This window comes from Phaenicophaeus curvirostris, chromosome 4 (genome assembly GCF_032191515.1).
Source record: "Phaenicophaeus curvirostris isolate KB17595 chromosome 4, BPBGC_Pcur_1.0, whole genome shotgun sequence".
Lineage (NCBI taxonomy): Eukaryota > Metazoa > Chordata > Aves > Cuculiformes > Cuculidae > Phaenicophaeus > Phaenicophaeus curvirostris.
The window spans coordinates 12,368,707-12,381,176 of record NC_091395.1 but is presented as its reverse complement, the minus strand read 5'-3'; the positions used below and the strand labels follow the sequence as shown (position 1 = coordinate 12,381,176).

Below are 12,470 nucleotides of genomic sequence, written 5' to 3'. Positions count from 1 at the left end.
AGAGGCTCGTTTCGGCATTGCATTGCTCCCCTGTCCTGATCATACAACTCCCACATCAGTAGTGGCATTACAACCCCTACAAAGCTGAGGATCAGAGGCTTCTTGTGCTTATCTACTTCACAAGCACGGTAGCATTGTAGTTGTAAGGAAAAGGGGTTTGTGCATTTGTTTCTTTGGTTTGAGGTCTTGTCTTGTCTTGTCTTGTCTTGTCTTGTCTTGTCTTATCTTATCTTATCTTATCTTATCTTATCTTATCTTATCTTATTCCTATGCAATTAAGGGGAAGTTATAAGGAAACGGAGTTATAAAGGAGACGGAGTTATAAAGGAGATGGAATTCAGGAAAGATTAGGATTAGACATGCAATTTAAGGGACTTTACTGAAAAATGTAAGCTGCTTTAGTAGCCTACAGCATAAATAAAATCAAGGAGTAGATAGGAAGTTTAGGTAAGTTTGAGTTAAGCTGGCACTAGCCATGTGTATTCATAGCATGGAAACCTTGCATTTAGGGCTATAAGAAGTCTGAAACTTTTTGTTTAAGCTGTCAGATCTGGAATTCTTCACAGACAGAATCCTTATCTGGTATTTGTGCTTGGCAATAGAAATACGCAAACCATCAGATCTATAGAGCTCAAATTAGGTTCCATATCCCTGCAAAAATAACTCCAAAAGCTGGTGAGCCCTGTTTGCGTGTGCCAAGCTAACCTGATCCCCAGCCTGGGCTCAGGAAGGTGTGTTCCCTTCTGCCCTGCAGGCAGGAGTGGCTGAGAGAAATGGGATGCCTGCCTTTGTGAAGAGTAAATATCAATTTTCTTCCTGGGATTGACTGGTGGTTTGATCAGCACCTTGCAGTGGCAGGGACTGAAAGCACTGGTGCCACCCTCCACTACTGCTCTGTCATGGGTTTGTACCTTTTGTACCAAGTATCCCTGGAGGTGTTTAAGGCACGGGTGGACGAGGTGCTAAGGGGCATGGTTTAGTGTTTGATAGGAATGGTTGGACTCGATGATCCAGTGGGTCTCTTCCAACCTGGTTATTCTATGATTCTATGATTATTACAGGACTTGGGGAAACATACATCACTTTGCCATACATGAAATAGATATCCTGTGGTCTTTTCTGGACTCAGCATCTGCAGTGTTGCTACCTGCAGTTGCCTGGAGCTGGTGCTAAAGATCTGCTCCAGCTATCAGTAGAATGTCAAAATAGCCTTCTCCATTTTGGATCTGTCCAACTTGATCCACTTCATAAAAATCCATTGGCAGGATAGATGAGGAACTGGTCTCCTGACTTTCGTTCCTGCTCTGCGCTGCACTATGAGACTCAAAGATATGACACTGTTCATATTACTCCTGCTTCTCATCATTCTGAGTACTAAGAAGGATATGGAGCTGTTGGAACAGGTCCAGAGGAGGGCTACAAAGATGATCAGAGAGCTGGAGCACCTCCCGTACGAGGACAGGCTGAGAGTTGGGGTTGTTCAGCCTGGAGAAGAGAAGGCTCCAAGGAGACCTTAGAGCAGCTTCCAGTACTTGAACAGGCTACAGACAAGCTGGGGAAGGACTTTTTACAAGGGCAGGGGGGGATAGGAGGAAGGGGAATGTCTTTAAATTGGAAGGGGGAAGATTTAGACAAGACATTAGGAAGAAATTCTTCACGATGAGGGTGGTGAGGCACTGGCACAGGTTGCCCAGGGAAGCTGTGGATGCCCCGTGCCTGGACGTGTTCAAGGGCAGGCTGGATGGGGCTTTGAGCAGCCTGATCTGGTGGGAGGTGTCCCTGGCAGGGGGGTCGGAACTGGATGATCTTTAAGGTCTCTTCTAATCCAAATCATTCTATGTTTCTGTGATTCTATTATTCTATTTTTCTACCAGCAATAATTGTTGAGCTCTCAGGTCACAATGTAATACCTTTTTCTTCCCTTGGTAGGGTCTTAGATGTCACCTCATATAAAAGCAAGGCCATTCAAATGTTGTGCTAGTGAAGTGATGGCTTTTAGGGCAAAGAGATACAACAAAATATCCATCTCAAACAGCCCATTAGGAATTTCCTTCCAGCTGGCAGAGACAGCTTCAGTAATGTGTGAAGCACCAGCCAGTAACATCCCTAGTAGCAATCTGACAATGAATATCCTAGAACCCAACTGTTCGTTTTAACAGGCATAGGGATTGGATTTGGGCCCTGATTTCTACAGACTATCTTTATTTTGGATATTTTTATGCTTAGAGCTTCCTTGAAAATGCGGAGTTCGTAGTTTTACAGTCAAATGGTGACATAGTATGCACAGGGGAAAAAAAACAGTGCTTCTATCAGGATGCCTTTTAAGTGCTATTAACATGTGTCCCACGGCTCCACATTCCCCGTAGCTATATACCAAGAAAGCTCTACATAACACTTGGTTTACCATGGATTTATGGTCTATATGGAAGTTCCATTGCTGTCTTTACCTCTGCAATCCCAGCTGTATCTTCTGTGGTCCCTGTGATCCTTTTGTTTGTTTGACAACTGAAATTTCATATTGCTTAATGTAAACTAGCAGCAAATTCCCTAATTAACAGCGTCCATGTGTATGCTTTATTAAATGTCTGACAGGCTGCTTAGCATATGGTAAGACCATAATTTTGCTGCAATGTGTGCTTTACTACAAAGCGACTGATAAGTCTGAGTTTACACTTCAGCAGTGGCCACTTAAACCAGAGGCTGCTGGTGGCACCATGTATTATTAATATCGCCTGACATGTCTTTGGAAGGAAAGAATCTCCAATGTTTCCATGCTTCACAGCTCAGGCCTGATATTTTTAGGGCTCTCTTTATTGCAGGGAGATGTTTGTGCCACCCCTGGGGAAAAATAACTGTCCACGTCATGTATCATGGAAAACTGCAATTTGTGTGTAACCTGTAAAAGCCACTGAGATTCCAGGTCATAAAGACAGCTGAAAGATCCTGTTTCCTTAGGAAAGGAACCTGACGTCCTGAAGATGCAGAGGAAAGAAATACCCAGATCAAGTGCATAAGCAACAGGAGCCAGACCTGTAGAGCAGCGGGTGGTAGCGTGCCTGAGGAATCGAAATCAGACGTTGTAGAGAAGGACACAAAAAGAAGAGCCAAGTAGAGGTGGGTGGTGGGATGGAAACCGAGGTGTAGCAGAGGAGTACTTTTGGTCACTGATGAAGGTGAGGAGCCTGTGCACATGATCGTTGTGTACCGCTGCTCTGACCTACAAAGGAATATCTCAGAGTTTTGCAATGTATGGGCACAATGAGGTCCGAATCAGTTTGAACAGAAACCTTCAGTCAAGAGTTCCTTTTCAGCAATGAAACTATAATGCTTCCTATTCAGCTAAAACTCTTCTGTTTATTACTGTGAAACATGAAGAAGGATATGCATAATGGTTAAAGCCCAATATTTGTAAAGGAGAAAGCTAATTTTGTCCTAAACCACTCAGACCAGGCTAGATCAAGACTGTCTCGATATGTACTTGGTTTGTCAGCAGACTCTGATGATGATGTATCTCATATTGACAAGGGAATGACAAGTGCTACATTATAAATTCGTCTAATTTAAAATCCTACATGGTCTGAAGGAGATGGCTGTGACTGAAGAAAATGGGAAATGGACATTTCAGAATTGCCCTTACAGGTCACTGGCTGCAATGAGTTCTGTACACCTAAGGGTCCACAGCTGCTCAGACACATGGACAGCTCACTCCCTTGCGTACCAGCATCAGCCGTAGAAAACAATTGTACTGCTAGAGCTCCATGCAAACCTTGGAGGGATTTCATAGAATCATAGAATGTCCTGAGCTGGAAGGAACCCGTGAAGATTATCGAGTCCACCTCCTGTTCCCGCACAAGACAGCCCCAACATTGAAACCATGTGTCTGAGGGTGTTGTTCAAATGCTTCTGGAATGTTGTCAGGCCTGGCACCATGACTGCTTCCCCGGGGAACTGTTGCCGTGCTCCACCACCCTCTGGGGGAAGAACCTTCTCCCAAATAACCAATCTAAACCTGGCACATCTTCCTGCCATTCCCTTGGGTCCTGTCATTGGTCACCAGAGAGAAGAGATCAGTGCCTGCTCCTTCTCCTCCCCTCATGAGGAATAGGGGGGACCACTGGGCTGAGACCAATAGCATGAGGTTTAACAAAGCCAAATGCTGGGTCCTGCACTTGGGACACAACAACCCTGTGCAGCTACAGACTAGGAGAATAGAAAGCTGCCTGGAGGAGAGGGACCTGGGGGTGTTGGCTGACAGTGACTGAACATGAGCCAGCAGTGGCCCAGGTGGCCAAGAAGGCCAATGGCATCTTGGCTTGTATCAGAAACGGCGTGACCAGCAGGTCCAGGGAGGTTCTTCTCCCTCTGTACTCGGCACTGGTGAGACCGCTCCTCGAATCCTGTGTTCAGTTCTGGGCCCCTCACCACAAGAAGGATGTTGAGGCTCTGGAGCGAGTCCAGAGAAGAGCAACAAAGCTGGTGAAGGGGCTGGAGAACAGGCCTTATGAGGAGCGGCTGAGACAGCTGGGGGTGTTTAGCCTGGAGAAGAGGAGGCTGAGGGGAGACCTCATTGCTCTCTACAGCTACCTGAAAGGAGGTTGTGGAGAGGAGGGTGCTGGCCTCTTCTCCCAAGTGACAGGGGACAGGACAAGAGGGAATGGCCTCAAGCTCCGCCAGGGGAGGTTCAGGCTTGACTTCAGGAAAAAATATTTCACGGAAAGGGTCGTTGGGCACTGGCAGAGGCTACCAAGGGAGGTGGTTGAGCCACCTTCCCTGGAAGTGTTTAAAGGACGTGTGGATGAGGTGCTGAGGGGCACGACTTAGCGACTGACGAGAACGGTTCGACTCGATGATCCGGTGGGTCCTTTCCAACCTAGTGATTCCGTGATTCCCCCTCTCTCCACGGCCTCGCACACAGCCCCTCTAGCGCTGCTCTGACGCGTGACCCTCAGGGCGCAGCCACTACCCCCCGAGTCCCCGTCCCCCTTTCCAGCCCCCCCGCGCATGCCCCTAGCGGCGGCGGCGGCGCGCGCGGCGGGGCGGGGCCGTTTGCACCGCCCCCCCCCCCCCTCCTCGCCAACCCCCCCTCCCATCCACCTCCCTCCCTCCCTCCCTCCCCGGCCCCTTCGCTCCGGGTCCGGCTGTGCCCGGGCGGCTCCCACCGCCTTCCCGGGAGCGCGGAGGAGGCAGACGCGCGGATGTACGGCGTGGGAAACGGGTAAGGTGGGGGGGGGGGCTGCCCCACCGAGGGAGGGGTGCGCGATGCGGGGCGAGGAGGGGGCGTGGGGATGCAAGAAGCGATTCCCACCCCCCCGCCCCCCTACCCCCTCAACCGCGAGGGGAGCGAAGTGCTGCCCGGGGAGGGGGCGCGGGGGCTAGCCGCGGGGTGCGAGGAGCCAGCCCTCCGTGTTGCTGGCCAGGGGGCTCGGAGCTGCTTGGGGGGGGGGTGCGTGGGGGCCCCGCAGCCCCGTCCCCCGCTTGCGCTTTCGGTTTCGCGCGGCGCTTGGGCGCGGCGGGGCCGCCCCCCCCCCCCGCCCCGGGTCCCCGTTCAGTCTCGCCCGGGCGGCTCTCGGTGTAAACACGGCCCCGGGGCGGTGTCGGGGGAGAGGGGGGGAGCGCCTTGTTTACCCCGGGAGAAGATGGCAGCCCCGGCGCAGCGCCCTGACAGCGCCTTTTGCCCCGCATCCCGACGCGGGGCCTCGTAGCCGAACGCGGTGCCCCGACATAGCACCCCGCATCCCAGCACAGCGCCCTGAGCCCCAACACGGCACCCTCACAGCGCCCCGTGCTCTCATACAGCGCCCTGAGCCCCAACGCTGTGCCCTGACAGCACCCTGAGCCCCAACACGGCACCCTGACAGCACCCGGTGCCCAGACACAAAGCTCTGAGCCCCAACATGGCACCCTCACAGCGCCCCGTGCTCTCACACAGCGCCCTGAGCCCCAACACGGCACCCTGACAGCACCCCGTGCCCTCACACAGAGCTCTGAGCCCCAACACAGCACCCTGACAGCGCCCCATGCCCTCACACAGAGCCCTGAGCCCTAACATGGCACCCTGACAGCACCCCGTCCTCTCACACAGCACCCTGAGCCCCAACATGGCACCTTAACAGCACCCCATGCCCTGACACAGGGTCCTGAGCCCCAACACAATGCCCTGACAGCACCCAGGGCCCTGAGCCCCAACGTGGCACTCTGACAGCGCCCCGTGCCCTCACACAGCGCCCTGAGCCCCAACATGGCACCCTGACAGCACCCTGTCCTCTCACACAGCGCCCTGAGCCCCAACATAGCACCCTGACAGTGCCCTGTGCCCTGATACAGAGCCCTGAGCCCCAACATGGCACCCTGACAGCACCCCGTGCTCTCACACAGCACCCTGAGCCCCGACACAGCACCTTGACAGCACCCCATGCCCTGACACAGGGTCCTGAGCCCCAACACAATGCCCTGACAGCACCCGGTGCCCTCACACAGGGCCCTGAGCCCCAACATGGCACCCTGACTGCGCCCCGTGCCCTCGCATGGAGCCCTGAGCCCCAATATGGCACCCTGACAGCACCTCGTGCCCTCATACAGGGCCCTAAGCCTCAGCACAGCACCCACTGTTTCAGCACAGTGTTCTGAGCCCCAACACGGCACCCTCTGCCCTGTGCCCTGACACAGCACCCTGACGCACCCTGAGCCCCGCCATGGCACCCTGACAGCACCCTATGCCTCAAACCATCTCTCTGTGCTCCGCAGTGCCCCGACACAGCTCCCCGACAGCCCCCCGCATCCCCAACACCCTGCCTCGTATCCTAACAAAGCACCCTGCACCCCCACACTCGCCGACCCTTTCCCCCCTCACAGCGACCTGACACACTGCCCTGAACCCAAACATTCCCCCCTGTCCTGACACTGTGCCCTGACTACAGCACCCCACATCCCAATGTGCTGCCCCGCATCCTGACACTGCACCCCCAACACACAGCCCCGATGCGGTGTCCTGCATCCCGACACATGGCCCCGACGCAGCGCCCTGCGCCCCAAAACCACCCCGTGCTGCCCGTGCCCTCGTGGCTGGAGCTGGGCATGTTTGTAATCGTACACGACTGCCTATAAAATGCTGTGCTGAGGGAGCTTTAGTGGTCATGTTTATCTTTTAGCTTTTTGAGTGCGTCCTCTCATGTCTCTTCTTCCTCATTTTTATAATACAGTTCGTCATCTGCGTGTCCTCTCCCTGTTGTGTTCCCTGTGACTGTGTTTTTTAACCATTCAACTTATTTAGTGAAGACTCCTCAAGCTCACCAGCTGTGAGCTTAAAGACAGTCAGTTTGTGAGGAGGGTTCTCTGTCCGCTGAGTTCATCTCTTGTCACGCTTTGAGTTGTCTGCCTTCTGTCTGCTGATAATTACTCAGCTTTGTTGCAATTTCATCATAAAGCATTTTGGCACTTTCTGATTATCGTATACATACATGAAACTTTGAGAGCTTCCTGGTCAAGAAATGAAACTCTGAGAGCTTCCTAGTCAATACCATGAAATGAATCATAGAATCATAGAATGGTTTGGGTTGGAAGGGACCTTAAAGATCATCCAGTTCCACCCCCCTGCCACAGGCAGGGACACTTCCTACTGGATTGGGTTGCTCGAAGCCTCATCCAACCTGGCCTTGAACACCTCCAGGGATGGGGCATCTGGGACTTCTCTGGACAATGTGCCAGTGCCTCACCGCCCTCACAGGAAAAAATATCTTCATTGTGTCTGCTGTAAATCTTCCCTCTTTCAGTTTAAAACCATTTCCCCTCACCCTTTCCCTGCACTCCCTTATAAAGAGCCCCTCCCCAGCTTTCTTGTAGGCCCTTCAGGTACTGGAAGGCTGTGCTAAGATCTCCCTAGAGCCTTCTCTTCTCCAGGATGAACGACCCCACCTCTCTCGGCCTGTCCTCGTATGGGAGGTGTTCTTGCCTTTCTGATCATCTTCGTGGCCTTTCTCTGGACTAGTTCCAACATATCTATGTTGAGCCCAGGGATATAGCAATGTAAGTATCAGAGAATTCTTGAGACTCAAAACTAATGCTCTTAACAATAAAATTTCAAAGCAATTCAGGTATTTTTGTAGCCTAAAAAATGTAGAAATAGCATGTTTGCGTGTTTCATGCTATGACTTTGAAAGGAGGCAAAAGCGTGAGCACGTGATTTGGGGAAAGCTTGGAGAATGTAAGAATTTTAGATCACTTTATGGAACTGTCTGTTATTAGGGTACGTTGAAAACCTCATATCGTTGTTAGAGAGGGGAGGACACAGAGCCATCCATTATGTTAAGTACTCCTGGAGAGATCTGGGCAGTGGCTGTTACCACAAAACCTCACTGATTTTCAAAAGTCTTAAATGAAATATGTGTCCACAAAACTGAATGTGATGAGTCTGATCCAAGATCCTCTTCCTCCCTCTCCCATCACTCCATGTCTGAGAGAGGGCAGGATCAGTTGCTTTAGGGAAGGTTCAGGGAACAGGATGGTTGGTTTGTATAGTACCTTCGGTGACATACTCTTTCCATCTCTGAGGTTTCAGTTTTACCTGGTTTGGAAGATCCCTAAACTTCAGGCTTTGTGTGTGTCTTTGTGTTTAATAGTCAGGTAAGCCATTCAGGGGCTTTACCTCCATAAAGCTGTTTAACTTAAATCTTGTTCTTTTGACCTCTAGACTATCCTATGAAAATTAATTATATACTTTATGTGCCCTGCTTCCTTTTGTCTGTGTTGGTTTTTTTTTTTTAATCTGCATCCTTACTACTTAATTTTGTTGGTCTCTGCTCTGTTGATATGTAAAATGATGAATAATTGCTCCCTACTCTAGCTTCTGGGGGGGTGGAAATGGATGTGAAGGACCGACAGTTGACATGCTGGCAAGAGAAGTGCTGGTACAAAGTAGGGGTACGGATATGAGGCTTCCTATCAGAGAGAAGAGGAGGTTTAGGGGATGTTTAAATAGAGAAGCAGTGGCAAGAGAGCCTGCTAATAGGATGAAATAGGGGACAGTTCAGAAGCCTGCTGAAGTCACAAAGCTTTTTTCAGAATATTAGTAGCTTTTAAGTGATTATAAGCTTACAAGTTTTGGGGCTCATCGGCTTTAGCTTTTGAGGTTTCAGAGCAAACTTTGGATGGTCAGATTACCAAACCAAATATACATGAAAGGAGTTCCTCTAGTTTCTTACTGGATTTTTCACATCATTTGTTTGATCCAATGTAGTAATTTCTGTGCGTTCAGCAATAAAGTTATTGCCTTGTTGTATGGAAACTTCTGAAGTGTGATGTGGCCAGCACTCCTTGCTTTGACAATTCCTCATTTTGATTTCATTTTCCATAACTTTAAGCGATTGGTGTAATTTATAAGGCGCTCTAAATTGCATGGATTGAGGGCTTTGTTCCCCTAACGTTGTGGATGCAGAGATGTACTGTGTGTCCTCTATTTGAGCATTCCCCTGATTCTTAAGCTATTTACTAGTTAGGTGTGGTTTTGGATTTTTTTTTCTGTCAGGTTTTGCAGTAACTTTTTCACTTTTTAGACTTGTTCTGGGTTTCAAAAAAAAAAGATAATTCGCCGTTTCTTCTGCAAATGTCAGTGTGGATCGGTTAGAGCTGTAAAAGTTACCTGGGAAAATGTCTTGAAAAAGAACTTTAAGTCAACATAAAAAAAAATTTAGCAGTGTACACTATGGTTTATACGTACTGGAGGGGTAGTAACGTTTACTGGTATATTTGAGGTGTTGCCTATGCAAGAGCACCTCTGTGCCCTTGGAAGCGTTCATGGGATTCTGCAGTGATCTTGGCTGATATATTTCTCTGTGTATAACTAATTCCACGTTCAAGCTGACTTCCTTAACTTTGTTTTCTGATTAAACCACAGGGAGGCCTTTTTGAAAAAAAGTTGTGTGTGATGCTACTCTGGCTGCAGTCTTGCTTTTGCGGGTGCATCTGTGTAGGTATTGGCATAAACCTTTAGGATCCTATCCCTATCCCTAGGATTTGCCATGCCAGCTGAATAAAAGGGGGACATTGTTCCCAGTACTCTGACATTTCTTCTGAGTGCTGGGGGAGCAGCTGCCTCTGGTCACTGCTGTTCAGTCGGTGGTGCATTTGTCTTGTTTTCATGTGTGGATAGGAGTGCATGCATTTTATTTTTTTTCAGGTGTTGATTTTGTTTGTTTGTTTGTTTTAGAACTTAATGAAAGTGCACTAAAACTATTCGCAGATTTATATTTAGAGGTTTGTTTTGAAGCCAGTACTAAATAATTTCACTTTGAGTCTGGCCTGGCAGAGGTTACTCTCTGCTGTCCTTTCCACTCTGTTTTTTCAATTATTATTTTTAATTCTGTTGAACTGCATGTTTACTTCTCTATTAACTTGATAGGTGCTTATGCACAGAAGGGTCGACTTAAGATTCTGGGGTTTATGGCACTACTGTGCGTTCATCGCGGTTGTGATCTGAAGGGTTTTTAAGCTCTGGTAGCTGCTGAAAACGTAAGAAGATGGTTTGGATTTCTTGTAGGCAGATGCTCGGGTACATAAATGTAGGCCATATAAATGTACTGCTAAACATATGAATAAACTGATAGGTATTTTTCAGCCTTTATGATGACTGTGCTGTAGCCTCTACATGCTGTAATGTATCTTCTTGACCACCTGGCCACATGAAACCTATCAAAAAACTGAATCTTCTATCTCTTGAAGTGGTGAACAGAAACTTCTTGCTGTTGGGCAGACACTGTGGCTTCATGATCTAGATTTTTGATTTTTTTTTTTTTCGGAGTGGGAACACCTAGGTTTATTTTTGTTTCCCAGCAGATGTCTATAAAAATAACAGATGATGCAGCAAAGCTGTTTTCCGTGTTGTAAGGGATATTCCAAATGTTTCAGAACTAGTTTCTTTCTCCATTCTCCCTGACCGGGAGGAACAGGAGTGGATGTCAGGTCTGTAACAAAATGGTTTGGTCATCTCTTTTGGAAATGTTAGGTGTTTTTTGGTTTAGCTCTGATTTAACTCTGATGTCATTCTGGTTTTGGCTTTGTTAAATTTGAAGTATGTGCTTTTCTGTTGTGATTTCTTTTTTTTTTTTTTTTTTAAGTCCGTCTGCTCAGTGCCCTATAATTCAAAAATAGTCATGCTTTGAACCAGCTTCTATGCTGGCATATGGTATCACTGGGGTATCACGTCTTATAAACCTGAACCGTCTCTTACTTTAAAAATCTGAGTCTAATTGTCTTTTGGCCACTTCTTTTTCTCAGTCAGCCTTGGGAAATGTGAATTTTGGAACTCAATTCTGAAAGTGGCTAGGCAGTTTTTTACAGAAGTCAGATTAATTGTGACTTGCTAGGGAGAGGATGGGAAAGAGATGCAGTGTTGTAGTGAAATTTGAGGGAGAAGCGAGAAGAATTCCACAAGGGCATAATGTTTAGGGAGCGGGGAGATGCTTAGCTGGTTCATTCAAAACAGGGTGCATCTGCAGGGATCTAACATACGCTTGGCTGTGTGAGCTGTGTTTGTCTTAATTTAGGACTTCTAAACCAGACTGATCCGAAACTCTTTCGACTTCCCACCTGCTGGCCTTTTTCCCCACCCTATCAAGTTCTAGAAAAGGTTGCTGAATAGCAAGACTCTGCAAGAGTTTCAAATCCTTTTATATAAAGATTCTGTGTCTTTTGTTTATTCTTTGCCTGGACTGTTCTGTGCCATAAGGCTGCAGATAACGTCCTTTTAATGAATGTGGAGATGTAGCATCTCACTTATTGTTCTGTTTCTTTTCCCTCCAAGGTTCTCGCTATGAATTTCTGCTGGAACTGGAAAATGAGCATTACGATTTATGTTTTTGTATTGCCCTATCTTCACTTCTGTAGGTAATTGGTAATTCGTGTAGAGATAAATCAGCGCAGGAGCCATCTAAACTCCTCGTAACCTAGGAGACAGAGAAATAGCAGCTTTCTGACATAATCTGATCTGGTACACAGTATTAAGTGTTTTCAGTTGCTACAGTTTGGCAGCTGTTTGGCCACCTGTGTGGGATTATAGTACATAAAATATGGATATACAGTACATTTGGTCTAGTATATGATCGTTTTATTTGCATTAATGTACCGCCCGAGAACCAAATTAGCTTTGTGACGTGCTTAAGCTATGCAGAGATGCTACATGAAGCGCTGTGTGTTCTTTCATAGATCCACGTTCGAGTTACGGGAATAATGGTGATGCATTAGTTGGAGGCTGGGCTTCCAAATTAAAATATAATTTCCATTCTTTGGACTTCTCTTTTAGGTTGTGATTGCTTGACAGTGTTTCTAATGTAGATGGAAACCTGTAGAAGTGGAAAAAATTCTGTTTCAAGTAGAAGTGATTTTTTTTTTTCCTTTTTCGTTCTGATTGATTATTCTAGTGCATTCAGCTTTTTTTCCTGCTTTATGTATTCTTTTGAAATAACATGGTAATTGACAGG

At 47.9% G+C, this 12,470-nt stretch overlaps 1 protein-coding gene across 1 annotated transcript in view; it reads left to right on the top strand.

Annotated features, from left to right (window-relative positions):
- The first annotated feature begins 5,124 nt into the window (after positions 1 to 5,124).
- Positions 5,125 to 12,470, top strand: part of ELF2 (E74 like ETS transcription factor 2) — a 34,482-nt gene continuing 27,136 nt past the window's right edge. Inside the window, exon 1 of the mRNA XM_069855248.1 lies at positions 5,125 to 5,215. The gene's annotated coding sequence lies outside the window, so the exon portion shown is untranslated. The remainder of the gene's footprint in view (positions 5,216 to 12,470) is intronic.